The sequence below is a fragment of the Phyllostomus discolor genome, chromosome 2, assembly GCF_004126475.2.
Source record: "Phyllostomus discolor isolate MPI-MPIP mPhyDis1 chromosome 2, mPhyDis1.pri.v3, whole genome shotgun sequence".
In the NCBI taxonomy this organism is placed as follows: domain Eukaryota; kingdom Metazoa; phylum Chordata; class Mammalia; order Chiroptera; family Phyllostomidae; genus Phyllostomus; species Phyllostomus discolor.
In genome coordinates this window covers 168,055,615-168,076,318 of record NC_040904.2, presented here as the reverse complement: position 1 = coordinate 168,076,318, position 20,704 = coordinate 168,055,615, and the positions used below count along the sequence as shown (strand labels likewise).

General features: G+C 51.1%; 1 protein-coding gene across 1 annotated transcript in view; it reads right to left on the bottom strand.

The window, feature by feature from the left end:
• The window catches only part of VDR (vitamin D receptor), a 54,704-nt gene extending 38,512 nt beyond the window's left edge, over nt 1-16,192 (bottom strand). The window contains exon 1 of the mRNA XM_028532613.2: nt 16,129-16,192. The gene's annotated coding sequence lies outside the window, so the exon portion shown is untranslated. The remainder of the gene's footprint in view (nt 1-16,128) is intronic.
• Between the last annotated feature and the right edge of the window lie 4,512 nt (nt 16,193-20,704).

The window sequence follows — 20,704 nt, the reverse complement described above, 5'->3', positions numbered from 1 at the left end:
GGAGAGAACAGTTTTCGGCCCAAGCAGAGGACCCTGGAGGAGCGGGAGCAGCTGCGGGAGCCCTGCCGAGCCTGCCTGCCTCCTCCCTCTCTGGCTCCCTTGCTCCAGGGGAGGCTGGCGCCAGCACTGCAGCTCTAAGAACACGCACAGGGTGTACCGAGCTATTCAACGACTGGCTGATGGGAAAGGAAGTGGGTGATGACCCAGAAGTTTCACGAAGGAGTTTAGTCCTGGAGGCGCTTCTTAATTAATTGGCGGGGGAATAGATGCTACCTTAGAGAACATGATAAAGGTCACGACTGACACCCCATACAGTGTCAGGGGTTACAGCTCACTCGTAGAAACCAGGCTACAAACTCCCCCTCTAATGGCCTTTCACCAGGACTCTTTCTTGGGAGCGGTGGCCGGAGGCAGAAATGCACAAGGCCACAGACCATGGGGCAGGAGATACATAGCTTACTTTGATGTATTTCCATTTCTTATCTACAACAGTTATTCCTGCAAGCTGCTTTTTTCCAGTGGAAACTGCCCTCAGCTTTGTCAACAAGATTTCTGGGCTGATTACTTCTCTCCAGGTAACAGGCAGGCCATGCCCTGTCACTGCTGGAAAGTGTGGGTAATGACAGTGGCCAGTGAAGCACAGGGAACTAACTCATTCGCAAGCTGCAGCCCAGTATCTCTGGTTTTACAGCTGAAGAAGCCGAGGCCATCAGAGGGGAAGTGACTTGCCCAAAGCCTGACAATGAGGAAAAGTGATTCTCCACCTCCAGCCTGGCCAAATCCCAAGAACTCTCATTGTCAGCCTGAGCAGCTTCCAGGGGGACAGAGTCGGGTGGGAGAGAAATGGGCCCTGGAGGAGGGGAAATGTCACTCTTCAGAGCAGGAGAGCCGTGGGAGGCCATGGAGGAGGCCCTGCTGCAGACTGCAGCAGAACCACTCAGCATGGACTCCCTCCTTACAAGCAATACAGGGAAACACAGAGGCAGGCGAGGGTTACCCTCACTCCTACCCAACTAGTCCAGCTCCCTGCTCTGGCCTCCAAGACCTGAAGAAATAGATGAGGACTCAAGACAGTGAATATTTTAGAGGGAAGTACTGGGACTTTCTCTCTCCTCTGGGTTGCTTTCTTGGGATACTAGGATGAGGGCACTTTACTGGGGTATCTGCTCCAGGCAAAAGTTAATCAGCCAGGGAGGCTCTATGTCCAGTGACGTGGAGACCAAGGAATAGAAAATGCAGCAGTCCGAAGGCGGAGCACCAGAATACAGGGAGGGTGGGTCCAGCCCTCCTCTGGGGAGACCCGAACTCTGCTATTCCTGAAGCAGGCGATGGGTAAATGGAATCCCCTCCCTGCCCCCTCAAAAACCCCAATGGCCTCAGAAAAGCAAGAGAGAGCTGCTTCTTTTTCCCAAGCCATCCCCAAGCCCAGATTCCTGGGGGTTCTACCCAGGCTAAGCATCCCCCAGCCCAAGTCCACCTGGACCCAAGTTCACCCCAGCCAGCCTTCTTTTCCTCATCGTTCTTCTGGGACCGATGTGATCTCTGAATCACTCAGACTCTTCCTGTGCTGTGTGAAGATCTGTACCCAGTCTCCAGTCCCACCAGCTCTGACACCCTCAAGATCCTTGGCATCATATCCCATGCTTACCTCACAACCAACATGGCCAGCTTACCATAGCCTCAGTTACCCAGCCACTGTCCAGCTTCCCCCCAAACCCATCCCTGAGACATGACAGCACCTCAGTCATGGGGCTATTGTGGAGACCAAGATCTCTGGGTCGCACTCAGCACGGCTCCTGGCACACTGCGTTGTATATGATATAGCTCTCATTATTAGAACTATGGCTGTTCTCAGCACAGTAGTCGGTGAGTTTAGGGTCTGGAAAACGAGAAGACTTGCAGGGCCCAGAAAGGTGCTGTAGAGGCGGGAAGGCTGCTCTCAGTTCCAAATGCTCCACCCCAAAAAACATTGTGCAGAGAGCCACATTTCTGCTGAACTGGGAAGAAACGGACCACCCCACCCATTGACTGTGGCTTCCAAAAATCTGGTGCTCGGGGTGGGGAGAAATGGATCATCCTACTGTCTCTCCAACAAGCAGAGAGGCTGAGTCACGCATCCGGACTTTCCCTCTACAAGGAAGGTCAGGCCTGTGGCTCCCGGGGTGTCACTGGTGTGACTAACCTTTCCTGTGCTCATCACCCTTCCTTTCCCACTCTCACCCAGTGCTGTCTGTCTCCTATGTCCTCTGCCACCGAGACCTTGTCCTACATCTGTCACACATCTCTTCCCCCCCTAGTGGGGCCTGAAGCTGAGCAATCCAGTAATGTCCCCCTGTCTGTCACCTGGGCAGGGGCACCTCCTCACCCCACTCCTGTCCACCACTGGAGGCAGCAGAAGGCAGGGCACTGGGAAAGGCCTCAATGGGATGTCAGGGGCTGGAACCCAGAGGTGGCAGTGAGGGCTGTGGCTGCCCTGGCAGCAGGATGGCGCTGCTATGGCTGCTAACCTAGACACTAGGCTGACTGTGGCCCAGTGGGCCTAGACTCCTGGTTGTCTCCAGCTCCTGGAGGCTTTGAGAGGCCATTCACTTAGCATGGGGTAGATTCTGAAGCCTATGTCAGGGTCAGCAAAGGAACCCGGGTCCTCTGAGCTGGGCGGGGCTAGGGTAACTACCTGGCAGCTTCTGTACCATAAGGGGCTGACTTACCCAAAGGATCCTCTCTGTCTCCTGTGTTATTAGTGAGGGGTGGACACTCCTCCTGTATTCCTGAAGCTTCCAGGGCCCAGGCCAAATGGGGGCAGGAGGGGCAGTTCACATTCCCTTTAGGGGGCAGAGCAGTCAGTCACCCAAGGCGACACCAGCTGCTCCTCGGTTCCTGAATAGAATGATTTCTCCCTTGAGAGCTCTCCAGAGCTTGCTCGGTGGGGTTCCAGCACCCTTCTGTGTAGATTTCCTCTTGGGGACCACCTTGGCCAGGGAGGCTACAGCATTTCTTCTTGGCCTCACACTGTGGTCGGCATTGGTTTGGGCCTCTCATGCCTTATCTTTGAGGTGACCCCAGCCTGGTTTTAAGCACCTGACTAGCAAGCCCTGTACTAGAAGTCGCGGACACAAAGGTGAGCCATGCACACACACTGCCTGCCCTCTGAAAGCGTACTGTCTACTGGGGGAGACCAACAGGAACTACACTGTAGTACAGTCCACACCACAATACAGGTAAGCTCAGGTGTGGTGGGAGCACGTAGGAGAGCACCTGGCCTTGTGCTGGCAAGATTGACAAGGTTCTTCACAGGAGGTGACTTCTTTTTTTGTTTTTTGTTTAAATATTATTTTTGTATATTTTATTGATTACGCTATTACAGTTGTCCCAATTTTTTTATTCCTTTATTCCCCTCTGCCCTGCACACCCCCACCCTCCAGCATTCCCCACCTTGGTTCATGTCCATGGGTCATACATATAAGTTCTTTGGCTTCTCCATGTCCTATAATATTCTTAACCTCCCCTGTCTATTTTGTGCTTATTTTATGCTTCTTATTCCTTGTACCTTTTTCCCCCTCCCCTTCCCCACTGATTACCCTCCATGTGATCTCCATTTTTGTGATTCTGTTCCTGTTCTATTTGTTTGCTTAGTTTTTGTTTCTGTTTTTTAGGCTCAGTTGTTGATAGTTGCAAGTTTGTGATTTCTCAAAAAGAAACAAACTTGCAGGCAAGAAGGGGCTGGAAAGAAGTCATGAAGGCAAGGACCCACATCCAAGATTACTGTATCCAGCAAAGCTATCATTTAGAATGGAAGGGCAGACAAAGTGATTCCCAGATAAGGTCAAGTTAAAGGAGTTCATCATCAACAAGCCCTTATTATATGAAATGTTAAAGGGACTTTAGAAATCTAAGAAATAGAAGATCAAAAACTATGAACAGTAAATACAACAAACTCACAACTATTAACAAAAGAAGGTGACTTCTCACCTTCTCAGCTGAGGCATGAGGATCATAGTCTCATGTGGCAGTGGTGAGAAGGGTAACGAGGGCCCCGGGCAGACCGTACATGCGCAAGGGCTAAGAAGCGAAAGGGAAAGAGTGCCTGTGAGGCAGGGGAACTAGCTCTGCATGGCTGCAGAGAGAGAAAGGATACCAGGAACAGCTCAACCAACCAACCAACCATTTCAATAGGAGGTATATTCCATCCTTTCTTTTGCTGAGTTCTTCTTCTAGTAAACCCATTGAGTCCTGAATACCAGGCATTTTAATTATTGTAATAATATTTTGAAACCGAAGACTTCCAGACTCCATTCAGACCCCCATTCCAACCTGAATCAGCCTTGAGTGCTATAAAGAAAGTTAAAACGGGCCCCTCTCCCATAGGTTCATTTGGAAAGGGCCCCCAGGTCAACAAAGCAGCGACCCTCTTCTGCAACAGGTAAGCTCCCAGCTGGTGCACACCCAGAACCCGCCCCCATCCTCCTTTGGGGGCAATCCTTTATCCTGGCAAGAGCACCACGAGTAATTGAGCTGGATGGGAGAAGTAGAGGAGAGGGTTCTGGAAGATTCAGCACAGCTAAGTAGGAAAGGCTGTTTTGTGAGAGAAAATTAAAAGAAAGAACAAGAGGTTCAACAAGGGCAGGTGGAAGCTGGTGAACAGCTCAGCCACACATCACCAGTTCGATCCCTATTTAACGCATCAGCTTGTCCAGGGTGGCCAGATACAGTTGCTGCACACAGGGAGACCTGAGTTACCCACAGCCGACCCATCCCAAGCCTGACTCCACCAATCCACAGGGCCCACTCTGCTCTCCCGGTCAACAAGGTCACTTCCTTGTTTCCAGGAATCACTCTGAGGAAGGGCACTGGCCACCAACACACGATGGTCACAAACAACTTGCACGTTGGACACGTGTGGGAAGTCCCCTACACGCGTGGGCACATGCCAGCCTGTCCTCTGAGTCAGGGTGCCCACACTCACTGCTAGCCAATGTGATACAAGCCCAGCCTTCCCCCCAGAGCTATGATAAAAGATAATACTTTTGTTCAATGTTTTAGGCCCAAAACACCCTAATCTCTCAGGAAGATTCTTTCCAAGGGCCACCATACGGTATGAAATAACTGCTTTTGTGGTAATCCATGACATCTCTCCAAGCTACAAACCCCGTCCCCCAGCCTTATCCATTGGCCATCTTCCTCTTCCTTGTTTTTCTTTGGTGCCCAGGGGCAAAGATGGCACAGATTTGCTACACAGAGCAGCATTCAGTGCTGCTTTAGGAGGTACTAAACCAGAGTCTCCAGAGGAACAACCTTTCTCTCCTCAGCAGTCAGCTGTCTGCCTCCTCCCCTCCCCTTTTCTGTTCACCTGGGCCTCCATATGGGGGCCCAGACTTCCTTGTCCCTTCACTCAACACTCTTTCCAGCAAAGGCAAACATCCCTGGAGAAGGGATCTGATGCGCCGGCTCACAGCCTGCGCTCAGTGAAAGGAGCTGTGAGTGAAACGCTGGGCAGGCTCCACTCTGTCCATTGGAGTTGCTGCCAGGTGGGCAGCCTGATGGGCAGGGAGGAGGCCAGTGGCCATGGCCCATCACTGACCTGTGGGGAGAGGTGGTGGCCCCTCCACCCACCACTTCCCCTTTGCCCCCCAACCTCTTACTTTTCCCAGAACTCCCCCTGACCTGAAAAACACTCTGCAGCCAGGCTCTTCAGGAGCCTGGGATTGAAGTTTAACAGAGACAAAAATAATTCCCTAGTGAGCTATTTTCTGCCCGGCTTCGGGAACAATAGCTCAGGGTGACTAGCAGTAGGCATAGGCATGGGAGAAGGCTGGCCGCTGGCCACCAGCGTCCATTCAGGGCCGTTTCCATGCCCACTTCACACTCCCCCTGGATAGGAATTTCCAGGGGAGTGGGGACCTTAGTCAGGGGCTCAGGACTTACCAGCAGCCCCACCGACCTCCACTGGTGGAGCCCAAGGGAGAGTGGGGGCAGCAGGTGAGGGAAGGCCTGTGGGAGCCTGTGGGTCCCTGCACACTGGGTGTCAGTCCTCCACGCCTGCTGCTGTCTTTCGGGATGGAGGGGAGAAGACGAAAGCACCGCTCCTCACCGAGCCCGCCTCACAGGACTGCTGCGCTAGCAGAGATGGGATATTCACGTGTGCTATAAAAATCGTTACACTCCATAAAAATGTTAGTTATGCACTTACTAGTGTCCTCCCAGATATGTAAGAGAAGGAGGAGAACTAGGCTCAGTGTCAAGCAGACAAGCTGAGCAGAGGCTGTGAGAAAACACTCTGAAATAGTCCACGCAGCATGATCTTCTCTGGCAGTGTGAGGTCCTCACAGCCGGGCGGGCCCAAAGTGCACATCACCGAGTCCTCCAGAACATTCCACCTTTTTTTTTTTTTTGCCTACAGATCCTTTTCTTCCCGTTAATTTCCTTTCGATTTTTTTATTCAGAACTTTCTTTCTAATACATTGGGAAAATAACTGACTGGGAAAACAGAATGGGGGAGGAAAGAAGGAGGGACGGACAGAGGGAGGATGGGAAGGAAGGAGAGGATTCGTTGTGGGATCTCACTGGACTGAAAGATTTCATGATAACTCTACAGAAAAAAAAAATAGACCACTCGGCTTTACAAAGCACCCATGGAGAGTGATCATCCATGCCTTTGGGAAGAAATCCTGCACAAACAAGAACCTGGCCCCACTCTATGTGACAGGCACCTGTTAAAGGAAGAAGCTGCCAGAGGACACGCTGGGGGCCTCCAGGCTGCACCTGACTGTGCGCACGTTCTGTGTGCCACCCAGACCCCTTCGCTATCAGTAACTATACATGTTTCAAATATTTTATTATTTGTTTTTAGAGAGGGGAAAGGGTGAGAAACGGAGGGAGAGAAACATTAATGTGTGGTTGCCTCTCACACACCCCCATGGGGACCTGGTCTGCAACCCAGGCCTGTCCCCTGACTGGGAATCCAACCGGCGACACTTTGGTTTGCAGGCCGGCGCTCAATCCCCTGAGCCACACCAGCCGGGTAATTATACAGTTTTAAATTAGTTGTCGCTGTTTAAAAAGTAGAGAGACTGCACTTTTGAAAAAAATCTGGATGTCTAGTTTCCTATTAAAAAAATTAGATAATTTGGCCACACCGGGCTGCAGTTCCAGTGGCAACCCCACTGGCCTGAGACCGAGCCGCCTCTATAGGCCAGGCTATGCCCTCCGGTCCCTCCTGCCAGGGTTCGCACCCCTCTGGCCTCACTCATTAGCCCCCGAACCAGCCCACAGTGGCGGTGGAGCTCTGTGGTCAGAGACGATGAAGAGAACAGGCTGCCTGGGTGTGAACCCCCCGCCTTCCTTCCCTACCAGTGGTGTGACCAGAACTGACAACCTGGGCTCACGCACGTCACTGCTCCACACAGTACCTGCCTGGCTCAAGGCACCTGCTTGTTATTACATGCCTTTGGTTCAATAACTAGAAAGCATTTATCTGAGCTGCAGCCCAGCTCTTTACAGATGTTATAGCTACACAAAGCAATTGCTTTTCACATCTCCTTTCTTGCTCAGGGGACTTGGCCTACCAACAAACATATTTCCATTCATGAAACCTCTCCTTGTTTCTCCAATGGGTTAGGTATAGTGTTGAATGGTGATGCCCGTGAGGTGGGCTTCAGACCGGCCCTCCGGGGCTCACAGCAGAGCGGGGTTGGACAGCCACAGCCCTGGCAGGTGGAGTTAAGCACAAGCTCCCCACTCTAGGCCTGGCCCCAACCATGCAGGAGCTTAGCGTTCAAGAAGAAACTGGGGATGTTCTTTTCCTTCTAGTCTACGAACCTTCCCAGAGCCTTTCTAGGAGATGCTCATGGCCCATTAGCTCCATTTCACCTCCAGGTTCCCAGGCTGCATACTTGACTTCTTCCACTGCACATGGGTTAACATAATTCCATTTCAACAAAGCTGTTCAGATCTCAGATGAGGTTCATTATAATGGAATTTTACCTGAGGCAACCCATCCCCCACTTCTTAACATCATGGCACCCAAGATGTTGGTGTGCTTGCCAAATAGGCTGGACAGAAGTAACTTCCTACCCCTGGCAGAGGCCAAAAAATTCAGAGCCACTTGGAACAAAGAACTCTGCCCCGAAGGTGTTTTCCAGCATCATCCTGGCCAGCCTGGAACTGTCCCACTCACCCTCCACTGGCACCACCTGCTGCCTCTCTCCCGGCCCTCCTCAGACAGGGGTGCGGGAGGGGAAAGCTGAACTGAAGGAATGGACACCGTGTAGGAGAGACAGTGAGCAGGTGGAGAAGGGGCATACATTCAAGACTTAGGAAGACCTGAACTTAAGTTCCGGTTCTGATTTAAGAGCTCGATGGCTTTGGGTAAGAAATTTAGCCACTTTTTTGAACCTCAGTTGCCTCTTTTTTTTAAACGGGGAAAATAATATCATCTACTTCATAAGATCATTGAGAGGCATAAAATGCATGAAAACAGTTAACACAGTGCCTGCAATGCAGTAAGTTATAATAATCATTAGTTGATTATGACCATCGGCTATCATATGACATGTAAGTTTCATAATGGTCAAAGGCTGATGCAGAGAGAGACACTGGGACAGAGTTGGGGGAGGGGAGGTGGCTGAAAAGTTGGTGGGGCTCTGCCCCCAAGCCCTGCATGGGCCTGGTGACCAGGACAAGGCCCCGAGCAGAGGTACTCCCTGCCTCTGGAGCTGACAGGCACAGACTAGATGAGTAATTACAGGATTGTGGGCTGGGGTGGCCCAGGCAACTGCCCAGCCAGCCACATTCTTTTGTTCCGTGAGTGGGCAGATATCTGTTTATGTGGCGGCCGGGACGCTGGGTATATCTAACACCTCTTAAACCCAGCACCCCGGTTCTCTGTGGGCACTATGCTCCTTCCACATGGCACTGCCTTCATTCTCTCCCCCGCAGTCCTTCAGCCACTCCCTGCTTCTCAAATTGGACAAGTCAGAGGGTCAAAGAACAAGGCCAGACTCTGAACTATCAGTCAGAGGAGACTATTAAACTTCAGTTCACCTCACCTGGAGCCTTGAAATGACCAAGTCCTGGACAGACGTAAATCCCATCACAGTCCTGTGCCCCGTGTGCTTTGATTAGCTAGCTCACCAAGGGTTCTGTGACTTCCACGTCCTTTTCTCAAAATTAATGCCCAGGGAAAGTACACGTCCCTCTCAATGCACTTGACAAAAATGCAATTCGGTGGGTGTTCATTGAGCACCTGGGCTCAGCACCCACACCAGGCCCTTGGGCGATCAGAACAGAATTCCAAGCATGGGGGACAATGTAGAGCCCTGGGCTCCCTTGCCCACTGATGGTGGAAGCCCAGTAAAGGAAGGCTTCGATGGCACCCAGAGGCTCTGCACAGGGCTCCCGGCCAGGCTGTGGCAGGACCGGAGCGACCTGGGCACAATGCATCAGACAGGCACACAATTATCGTAGTGGGAAGGGACTTCAGAAACTCATCTGGTACAACTTTGAGAAATGAAGTCCGTATCACATATTGAAAGGACTGGGAAACAAAGAGCACTTTTATTCACTACAGTAAGGAGTGGGGTTTTTTTGTGTGTGTTTTGTTTTGTTTTGTTTTGGTACAACCACAGTGTGAAACAGTTTAGCATTGTAGAGTACTGCCAAACACAGCATTTCATTTTCATGTGAGCTAACAATTCTGTTCCTAGGCATGTGCCAGGAGAAAAGCTCAACGTATTCTAAGCAGCATTATCCCACCATAAGAGCCCCACTGGGAACACCCCAAATGTCCATCAACAAGAAGGAAGATGCAAAACACAGCATATGCTCACAATGGAACACAACACCGAAGTGAAGACCAATGAGCTGCGGCTGTGTGTATCCACATGGGTGAATCTCAGAAACATACTGAGGCAAAAAAAAAAAAAAGTGCATCGCAGAGAACATAAATGCATGTAAACTCCACAGACATGTATAACTAAATGTATTGTTTTGTAAAATCATACACAGATAACTTACACAGAAAAGCAAGGAAATAACTAACCAAAATTCAAAATATTACTTACTGTGGGGTAGAGAGGGAGGAAGGAGATGCACACAGGAGGGGAAGGGGGCTTTAAGCTACTGTGCATGTTCCGTTCTCAGCTCAGGTGGTGGGCACAGGGTCTATTACTCTCTAATCTATATGTAAACAAATTATACACTCGTGTGTGTGTAGGATGCATTTCACAGTTGAAGAAATAAACAAAAACAACCGAAGAATCTGAGAAGTGAAACAACTTTCCCAAGCTCATCAGCTTAACAAATGACAGGCAGAGAAATCAGTGAGCCTAATCCAAGTTGAGCCCAGAGAGACATCCCTGGATTCTAAAGGGACTTCTCCAGTGGTGAGTTTCTGGTCTAGCACATTTGACAACTGCAAGAATCTTTCCTTTTCACTCTTAAATTCCTAGTGTCTTGAATAGTGCTTGGCACACAGTAGGCCTTTGATGTATATCTACTGGATGACTGTCTGCACATGCTTTTCAAAGGCCTATTTCATGCCAGGAGGCACTTGATTCATGTTGTCTTCAATCCCAACACCCTCCTACAAGGGGGTTATTATAGCCCCCAGTTTATAGATGAGGAAACTGAGATTCGGAGAGATTAAGAAACTTGCCCAAGGCCACAAGCTAGAAAGTGATAAAGCCAGGATTTGAACCCCAAGTGTGTCTAATGCATTCCATCGGGCTGCTGGCACGGCTTGTGATAGCGCTGCCTAAAATTTCAGCTGTACACCAAGGAACCCTGGGATCCAGAGCCGAGGTCGTAGGCTGAGCATTTTCTCCTCTTTCTGCCTCTGTGCCTGGTCTCTGGCACTAGAGTAGTTTGGAAGGCCAGGCCCAGCACCAGCCAGCAGTACAGAGCAGTAGTCAAGGGTCAACTTTGCAGCTATGAGAATGTTACTGCCTTTCTTTAAACTTTGTTTTCCCCATATACATGCTGGAGAGAATACTGGAACTTACTCCAAGTAGAAGCTGTGATGATGGAAGGAGACAAACAAAGTCGTGGGCACAATGCCTGGCAGACACATTTATTGCTGTCAGATGAGGTTGGAGGCCATTTCTCCATCCGGGTGGGCTAGGTTCAAGAGCATTCTTTAAGGGGAAGCCAGGAGGGGAGGAGGTAAAGAAGGAGAACATAGCTCTCAGGGGACAGTGGGGAAATGGCCTTTTCTTCCTTGGTATACTTAACTCATAGAAGAGTATCAACACAATGGCTTGTTTGAAAGTGAAAGAGTGATCTTATTTGCCTTCTAGACCGTTCAAGCCTTATTTGCTCCATGCAATCACTCTGCACAGAGCACCTCTCCCTCTGGCTCCCATTAGCTATTTCTACCTGAGGAAGGTACCCAGGACTGCTGGAGAGGCGCAGAAACCTGAGGGTGCTGGCAGAGGGAGCCTCCTTCTGAAACACCACTGTCCCCAGAGTAACCTTTGGGCAAACCAAGCTTGCTCCCAGGTCAACCTGTTCAAACTAGTTAGTGAATCTAACCCTGCCACTCACGAACATTCATTGCAGGCCTGTTCTGTGCGAGGCACGGCCCCGAATGCCCTGCAGCTGTCCATAAATGCAGAGCTGGTAGGGTTCCATGGGGGTAAAGACCGACCCCAGTGTGAGTCCTAACACTTTCACTCACCAGCTGTGCCACCCGGGCACACTTCTCAGTCTCACTGACACTCAGCTTCCCGTGTGAGAAAAGATCATGCTAGCAGTTCTGTTTCTCGAGGCTGTGGCAGGCCCAGGAGGCTGCGCAGGCCGTAAACCTAGCACAGCATCTGGGACTCCCGAGCTGAGTGCTCAGGGAGTAGCTGTTCCTGGAGCTCCGACTCCAGTGCCAGCGGGTGGCACACACTGGATGTGTCTCCAGCAAAGCCTCCGGCCTCCCCGGTGCCCCACGGTGCCTTGAGTGTCACACCTTGCCTAACACCTCAGAGCTTCAACCTGTTGTCAGAAGGCCAGTGAGAGGCAGCAGCTTCCCAGGAACCAGCTGCTGGGTCCTGCCCAAACTCCACTTTCCCGCTGCCGGAGCTGCCCACGCCCTGCTGAGGACCAGGAGTCTCCCCTGCGCAGAATGGGGACTTTGTGTGGCATCAGGTTCTGGGAACACTGCTTGGTCTATTCCTGGGCACGGGACCTGCAGGGCAGGTTTGCAGAAGCATGACACACACTCAGACACACTCGGAAGCCTGCCGCTTCTGCCTCTCACCCCTGCCGTTTACCTCCTGGACACCCCTCCCCCTGCAGGTCCAGCGGGGTCTCTCCCCTTCCCACCTCCCCATAAGGCACCTCAAAGGACGGGACTTCCCAAGAGGTCTTCACTTGCCTTTGTCATCTGACGTCATGAGAATGACTTCCTTCCTGCACGGGTAGACGGAATCACTGCAGGCTACAAGGAGGCCCCACCCCTCCACACTGACCTCCCAGTCACTCAAAGACGGTTCCCCTGGGGACTCTCCAGGGAGCCCACCCTGAGCATCTGGACCACAAGAACCAACAGCAAAGAAGGGAGGGCAGTTTCTCTTCCACATATCACTAGGGCAGGATGCAGTCACTGCCACCAACGCCTATGGCTTGGGTTGAGCAAGAATAGCCCATCTCCACCCTGGACCATTTCCCCAGTAGACACACCAGACCAGGGAGTCAAACTCCAGTGGCCACCACACTGACCCCAACTCCTGACGAGCAGCTTCCCTCTGGCTCTGGCTTCCGCTCTGCTTCCCTTTTCCCTGGAACCCGGTCACAGGTGACCTGTGCCCTTCCTCCACAAGGGCAAGGTTTGACTACCCTTCCCTTCCTGGTTGTTTGCCTGATTTAGAGCTGGACTCTCCTGTGGAATGGTGTGACCCCCGAGATCTGGGAAGCAGAAATGGGGGAAGAGGGAAGAGGAAGCATGGGGCTGAGACTTGGCCCTATTATAAATCCGATTCCCCCAGGGGCAGCCGAAGGGGAACTGGCAGGCCTTGCTGTCCCTGTCTGAGGTAGGGGTGGGGCAGGAAAGCCAAAGGTGAAGCCGGTCACAGTCAAGGGTGAAAGGAAGTCACCAGAATGAGCGGTAGGTTGGGCCCTGGGAGAGGGTGGCTGGGAGCAGCAATGCCCTCAGGGGGAAGAGTGGAATTGGCCGGTAACACAGGGGAGCAGTCTGGGGTGGGGGGAGGGAGGTTGAGGTTGCTCTTGGAATTAAGCTACTTCCATCTTCCCTTCCTCATTAAACACCACCCTCCTTTTCTCTTCCTAATTAAACCCATTCCCTCCCATCTCCCCTCTGTGAACTCCACTAGGTCTCGAATGGCATTCACTGGAATAACTAACTGTGCCACTATTCCCTGGGCAGTTTTGGTATATTGTGCTGACATAACTGTGAATGGCACCCCTTCTCACTCAAAAGTCTCACAGTTTAGGGAATAAATTATATGGTCACTCTCCAGCACACCCAGGCGGGCACTGACACAGGAAGGTCAAGGGGCAATTAGAGAGAAATGTAAGTACAATGAGACCCTGGTGATCCGGAGCATCAGCTAGGCTGCTTCTGCCCAGCTGGATCCCCTCAGAACTGGACAATAATGGAGGAAGAGCTGCCCATCCAAGACTCAGAGCTTCTCGGGGAAGAGGACTGGTCTGGTGGGCTCTGCTTCCTGTCATCCCTCGGGGGCCAGGTAACTGTGCTGGGCATAGAAGAGGCTCCTCCTGAAATCCTGTCATTTCCTTACTTCCCTCTACCTGCACCCAAAATGGACTTGGCAGAGTGACAAATGGAAAACTAGAGTCCCATAACGCATTCCACCCAGTAACAAACCAGAATGCCATCTCAGCTCAGACTTCCAGGGCTCCTGACCCCAGCTCTCTGGACACTAGAACCCGACTGCTAGACCTTGACGATGGCAGGTTCCCAGCAGAGGCGGATCTCAGCCGGGATGGATGGCTGCTGCCTCCTAAGGATGTGGGGTAAAGAACTGAGCAACGGGAACGTCCTGTCTGGGGCAACCGTTTGGTCTGGCCCACTGAGCTGCAGGCCTTCCTCACAGAACACATTGGTTTTCTGGAAGTGAAGGGTGGGAGTTCAGGGGTCTTCCTGGTGCTTCCTCTGGGACTTAGTCCCAAAAGGAGATCAAAGAGGGGAAGAGGGAAAGGAGACTGAGAAACCCTACATACCAATAACCAGTGCACCCCAAACAGCATCAGGCCATCCACAGTATTTACAGAAGTAAAGTCTTGGCTTAAGAGCTCTGAGCAGTCAGGAGAGCTTTCTAGCTCTCTTCCTCTCACTCCTTCCTTACCCCACTCTCCGCTCTTCTTATTCTTTTTCTCTCCCATCCTCCCTAATCCTTTACCATGGAAAGGGTCCAAGCTGTGGCTGATGAGGGGCCAGCCAAACAAAAGCCAGGGGACCAGCTGGAGTACAGACTGTGAATTCCCCAGCCTTTTTTCAGTTTGAGTCAGTCCCACAGTCTGGTTGTGGAATCTTCTCAACTGGGTCCAGAGAGGCCAGTTGGGTGAGGGGCCATGGGCTCTGGGGCCTCTATTTCTGCTCATGGATCTGAAGCACCCAAAACAAAAGCCAGAGAAAATCTTACAATCTTACTATCTCCAGGCTGAACTGCACACCATTCCAGAAGGACCCACAATCCCTCCAGCACTTGGACAAGGTAGAGATGAGGAAGGTCCCCCAATGCACAGCACTCTCAGTTCATAGAGGTGAGGCTCCTGGGTCCAGACAATCCATTTCTGCCTCAGCAAACCACCCCTAGTTCCTAGCCTGGCTTAGAACCTTCTTTTCCAGCATCATGGTTCCCCTAGTCCCAAACCTTCCTGTTTCTTGTGCACACCCACCTCACTAACAGAGATGGGCAGCTAATAAGATCACTAGGCAGAGAGGGAATGAGGGGCTCATAAAGTCTCTGGGGCTGGGATGCACCTCCTGATCCTAGAAGGAAAAGAGATGTGGATTTACCACAAAGCCATAATCCCTTCACAGACAACCCCTTCTGGAATCATATCATTGCCATCCCATAATCATCGCTGTGTTGGGTGTTTTCTTCAGAAGTGGCCACCACTAGCCATGAGGAAGACAGCCTTCCAGCAGGGAGCTGGAGCAGAGCTGAACTCTGCCCAGGAGAGCTTCAGCAATGCTCCGAAAATGCCTGCCCAACTGCCTGCCTGGGCTCTGGCCCTTCTGGCTGCAACTGAGCCCAGACAGGAGGCTGACTCACTCACCACAGAGAGGAGGAGGAGGAAGAGGAGGAGGAGAAGGAGGAGGAGTAGATGCGGGAAGGGCCCGGGCTCAGAGACCCAGGGCTCCCTCAGCCCAGACAGCCTGGGTCTCAGCCTCAGTAGTCCATAGGGGAGGCTGGCAGTGTCTACTGCTCCCTTGAGACCACATGCTCCCTCCTAGATACTTCCCCTGAATCCTCCTCACTCATGGCCCACCACATGCCAGCCTCTCACTTCCCAAACAGAAACTACTCCCTGAGCCCCCTCCTCTATTAGATGCTTGCCCCTGAGTTCTGCTGGACATTTATGGATACCTTCTGAAAAATAAGTCCAGTGCCCTAGGCCAACTATGTCTAAAATCATTGGTTGTTAAAAAATAAATAAATAAGTCAAGTAAAGAAAAATACTCTACTTAAAAGATCCAACTCCACGACAGCAGGTGACCATACCTGGGTCCTACGACATAATAAGGGTACACACACTCCACTCTTAGAAACTTAGCTCCATCAGCAGCCAGTCTCTCCTTTTCGTATTCCTCCACTCCACGCCAAGGCACCTCAACAGAGGAAGGAAACAAATACTTCTTGTCCCCCAAGTGCTGAGCACTGTGCGAGTGGAGCATTTCTGCGTTAAGCTGCTTGAGCACCAAAGAGGTCGCTGCTCCCTCGCCAGCCTGGCACAAACTTCAGCTGTTCCTCAGATCACAGTGTCCCTTCAGTGCCCCAGCCTCATGGCACGACAGCCCAGATCCTAGTCACCAAGTTTGTCCCTGTGACTTAGACTATAGTGCTTGCACCGGGGCATTCAGGCCTGATATCCCGACGCCCCCACATGGGCCTAATGCCGACATTAGGACCCCCTTCCCCGCCGCGTCCGGGGCCTCACCTGGTCTGGCGAGCTGGTGGGCACGTTGCTCCGCGCTCCCGGCTCCTCGGGCTCGGCTGCTGCCTTTTGACAAGCAGAGACAGCCCAGCACCTGGCCCCGCCCCCGCCCCCGCGAGGCCCCGCCCCCATGCCCGCCCCCGCTCCTTGACCCCGCCCACAGGTCCAGTCTCTGCTTGCCAGGAGCTCCAACGGAGCAGCAACCATCTTGGACTTGGAATCAACCATGGCACTGTGGTTTGAGAGACTCTGCCCGCTGTAGTCCTCCACGACTGACGTCCACAAGGCAAAGCATGCTTCTGTCCTCCGTGCGTGAGAGTTTTCGATGTTCATGTGTGTGCACATCAGCGCTTCCGCCTGGATCATCTGTGATGTATCCCCCTACTCCCAGCTGCTGTGGTTCCACCCAGCTTGCTGCGGACGCCTCTTCAGGTGCGTCACCCCCACCTGGGCTGACCCGGCCCGGACTTCGTCTTCGCGGCGCTGGGGGGCGCCTGCTGTCGGCACCAACAGTTCTCACCGCGCTCCTGGGAAATCCCGGGCGCCGCTGTTATTTCTGCAGAGCGCCAGGGAGCTCAGCTCAACCCCACACGCTAAAGTAAAAGAGCAAACGGAAAACGTGGCAGAAGTGGAATTGTATCGTCGTCCCCACTCGTGACCTGACTGACCACGTTCCTGGCCCGTCGCGAACCTCTTCCAAGTGAGCTTAGTCTTAGTTTCCCCGGGCCCTGGTCCCCAACCCCCCAGCTCCCCTCAACCCTACCAACTGACAATTGGTGTGAAGAGAAGAGCAGAGGAAGAATACATCTCGAAACCTGGAATTGTAAATGGATGGGGAAAATCCGCCCTAGAACATTTGGGCTAAAAATTACTCTACTTCTTTGTCAATGGGTTAGGTAGGCACCGCTCTAGATGCTAGCGGAGAGATGAAAAAGACATGGTTTCCTCCTTAAAGTGCACTGGCCAGTGGGAGATTGTATATGGAAATAGTCATCACAAACTTCTGTTCTACAATAGAGATGCCCACCAAGTCACCAAGCAGCTGGTGACCTCCCTTAGTCAGGGAACAGATTGCCTTTAGTAAAGGAGGCAACTATGGTTCAGGTGGACACATTGAGCAGGTGAGAAATTAAAGTATGGAGAGGTTAAGTGATTTGCCCAGCCTCACGCAGATGAACGATGGTACTAGAGCCCAGCGAGTCTGCTGGTGCAGTGGCCCCTGCACCATTTCTGGGACAGCTCTGCTGGACTGTATGATAACCAGCCCCTCTCAAACTCTCAGTAATTGAATCAAGGAAAATGGACTGAGTCTGAACAGAAGGAAGAAGCTTCAAATGGTGAGGATTGATAAGCACTGAAGCAGTTCATTAAGGGAGTACCATGGAAACTTTTTCTCTGGAAAGCTTTAACAAAATAGGAAACACACTGTTTGATTGAACTAGGGAATGGACCAGAATCTGTTCTGAGAAACACATGAAGGAATGTGCCCCTTTAGATGTCCTGCTAATCTGATGGATGGGTTGTCACCTGCAATGAAAGTAAAAGAATCTCCTTGCCCAAAGCATTATGGGAAAGCCAGCAGTAATTCTCACAGGAAGTAGAGCATAAGAGGAAATCTGACAATCAATACTTTGGGGCATTCTTAGGAAGTACCACAAGCCTCTGGAAAGAGGTAATGCCTCAGAAGTCACTTCTGTGGAGCTTTAGTGGCCAAGCAGGTGAACCTGTCCTCTTGAAAATAAACCTTATCAAAAAGTGATAGAAGATGAGTACCCAGTGTTCCATAGTATTGACTTTTAGTCCCTTTCCACAGCTCTTCAACTGATGAGTCAGGCGGAGTAGGACATTCTCTCTGCACTGTACAGCGGATGTGCAGAGTTGTCAGAGCCACTGAAGTGCTTCCAGCTGGGGAGCTACTTGGACCCAGGTCTCCTCTCTGCACCCTACACTGTTCCATGCTGCCTCTCAAAAAAAATTATGTCCGTGAGCTTTTTACCTGTTGGACCATGATCTAAATAACCCAGCCTTGGAGAACGCAGAAGCTCTGGGTTTGGCAGGTTTGCAGGATTATAGATGTCATCACACACACCACCCGCCTCTCCCGCACATGATGTCATCGGTCCCATCACTGTGTCCCTAACCAAGTTCTTTTTATCTTCCCCCAATGGCCCGAACTTCGAGCTCTCATCTGTCTCTCCAGAGCTTCTCCTCTTTCAGATCCCACCTGTCACATCAGGCCTCTCCTGACATCTTCAGGTCAGAATGACCTATCAATTCTCTGGTCTTTGTAACATGCATTCTAAGTATTGCATGTTTTATCACCTCACACTGAGTCATCTTGTGTTTGTACTGAACAAAGATGGATCTTGTCACTTCAGCTTTATTCTTAGAAAGAAGGTTATTTTATGGAAGTAGAAAAACAAAATACATGAGATTCACTTCTCCCAGTTTTGTTGTAATCACAAATTGTCTTCTGTTCTCGCTTCTTCCTAGACAGGGACTGGGAAGGGAGGTTGCTACCCATACCCTGTTCTCGGCAAGACCTTGATGGCAGACAGAATTCCTGTACTAGAATTAATAGCTGTAAACTCCTCTAGCTTGACAGCTATGATACATGTACCAGAACCTCTGATGAAAACACTAATTTTCTCTTCCCTTTCTCAAAAGTTAACATTTCTTGTATTCTCACTTGTCCCTGGGAGGGGAAGTCCTTATAGAATGTTCAGATTGTGTTTTTTATCAGTTTTTATCTCTGAAAAATCACTTCAGGGACCATCTACTGGGCACTTGCTCTGCGCAGGATACTATGTTTTATGTGGTGCTATAGACTCAATGGCCTGTATAGAAACAAAGAGCCCTTCCAGGTGTGACCTGCCCAGGAGAAACGATTCCAGAGATGCCAGGCTGAGGCCACCTCAGTGAATTTCATTTCACAAAATCTGCAGAAAGGCAGAGTCTGGCCTTTCAGCCTCTGTGCCAGGTTCCAGGTGCCTGCGGGTGGTTGGGCAGGCTGCTGTCCTCAGCTGGGGGGCTCCTCTTCGCTGCAGGCTGGTCACTGTCCTTGAAGCACCGCGTCTTGCTGAGGTGCCAGTGCTGCAGCAGATCACCTTGTCCCTGAGAGGTTCCCAGAGACCCTGTCCCCAGGGACAGAGGTTTATAAGCTGTCCAGAGGCTGCTCTCCAGGTAAAATGTGCCCTTTGAGCTCTCTCTGGAGCACTCCCATCAAACTGTTTGCTTTTCCTTTTTTTAGGGCCCTATTTTCCCCTTAGAAATTTTATGGTTATGAGCATGGTGAAAATGAATGGAAGACTCTCACTCAGCCAATTCCCAAAGAACATTCTGAGAGACAGAGTTGTTGATTCATAGAGGCAGAAACCACCAGGCCTCCCAGGCAGCTCCCTTGTTTTAGAGATTTAAAAAAATAATAATTAAGGCCAGTCCAGAAAGGTTAATTCATTTATCTTTTCTATGCCGTGTGAGGGCTGTTCCCTGCATATATGTTCCAGGTGGTGAAAGTGGAATGAATAAATGAAGGAAGCTGTAAACAATGAAATCAACCCAAACAAAAGTGTCCTTCCAGGACAGTGTTTTTCAAAATTTTAACTGCAACCCATACTAAGAAATATGGTTTTATCATGACCTAGTATACCCCTGCCTATATATAAGTTTTATTAAACAAGAGACACCCTGCTCTGGTTTTTATTCTTTTCTATTCCTTTCCTTTTGTCTTTTTGTCTTTCTTTTGGGGATCTACCTGGTTGATTACACAGTCCATAATGGATTGTGACCCAAAGTTTGAAAAAGTCCCTCATTACAGGATGCCCTCATTTAGCACCTGCAATGCGAGATTCCCAGAAAGGCCTTTGAGAGACCAGCCCAGCTTATGCAGAACATCCTCGGAACCCCATGGTGGCTCCACAGTGGCTCTGGGGCTTCAGAAGACTCTCCCTTCAGGGCCACGTGGTCAGGGTTAAGTCACTGAAGCAGGATGAACCTCCCCAGTGTTTGCCTTTGTGGTCTAAACTTCGCTGTTATCCTACCATGCTCCTTCATGTTCCAGGTTTGGGGGGTTCTTTCAGCCTCAGGAAGTTTTATGGCATCTGAGAAATCCTAACTCCTCCAGAACAGGACAGCCTGGGGAGTTGTGTGCAAAGCCATGAGAAGTGAGTGTCCACAGTCTCAGCCTGACCTAGAGAGCACTGGGCACCGTTGGTTATTCCATCCAAATCTGTCTGGCTCCAGGGCTCCATTCCCAGTAGCCCAGCTCATGTCTCCATCCTCGGGGTTGTTGGCACTCGTCTTTACCACCTGCTCCCACCTCCTCCAGCCCTAGGCTGCCAGTCTGCTGGCCCTCACGCAGCGTCTGCTGGCACGGTAGAACAGAGCCTTGGGGCCGGATAAAGGAAGGTGTCTACTCCCACCTGCACTTCCAGGCAGAGGCAGCTCCAGAGCTCTCCCAAGCTCCCAGGTATTTGCTTGGCTCCCATACAAACCCCAGCAGACAATAATGACTCTTCAAGCCCCAACCCCAACCACAGAGACCAGAGGAATAAACTAGAAGCTCAGGGCCCTTTCCCAT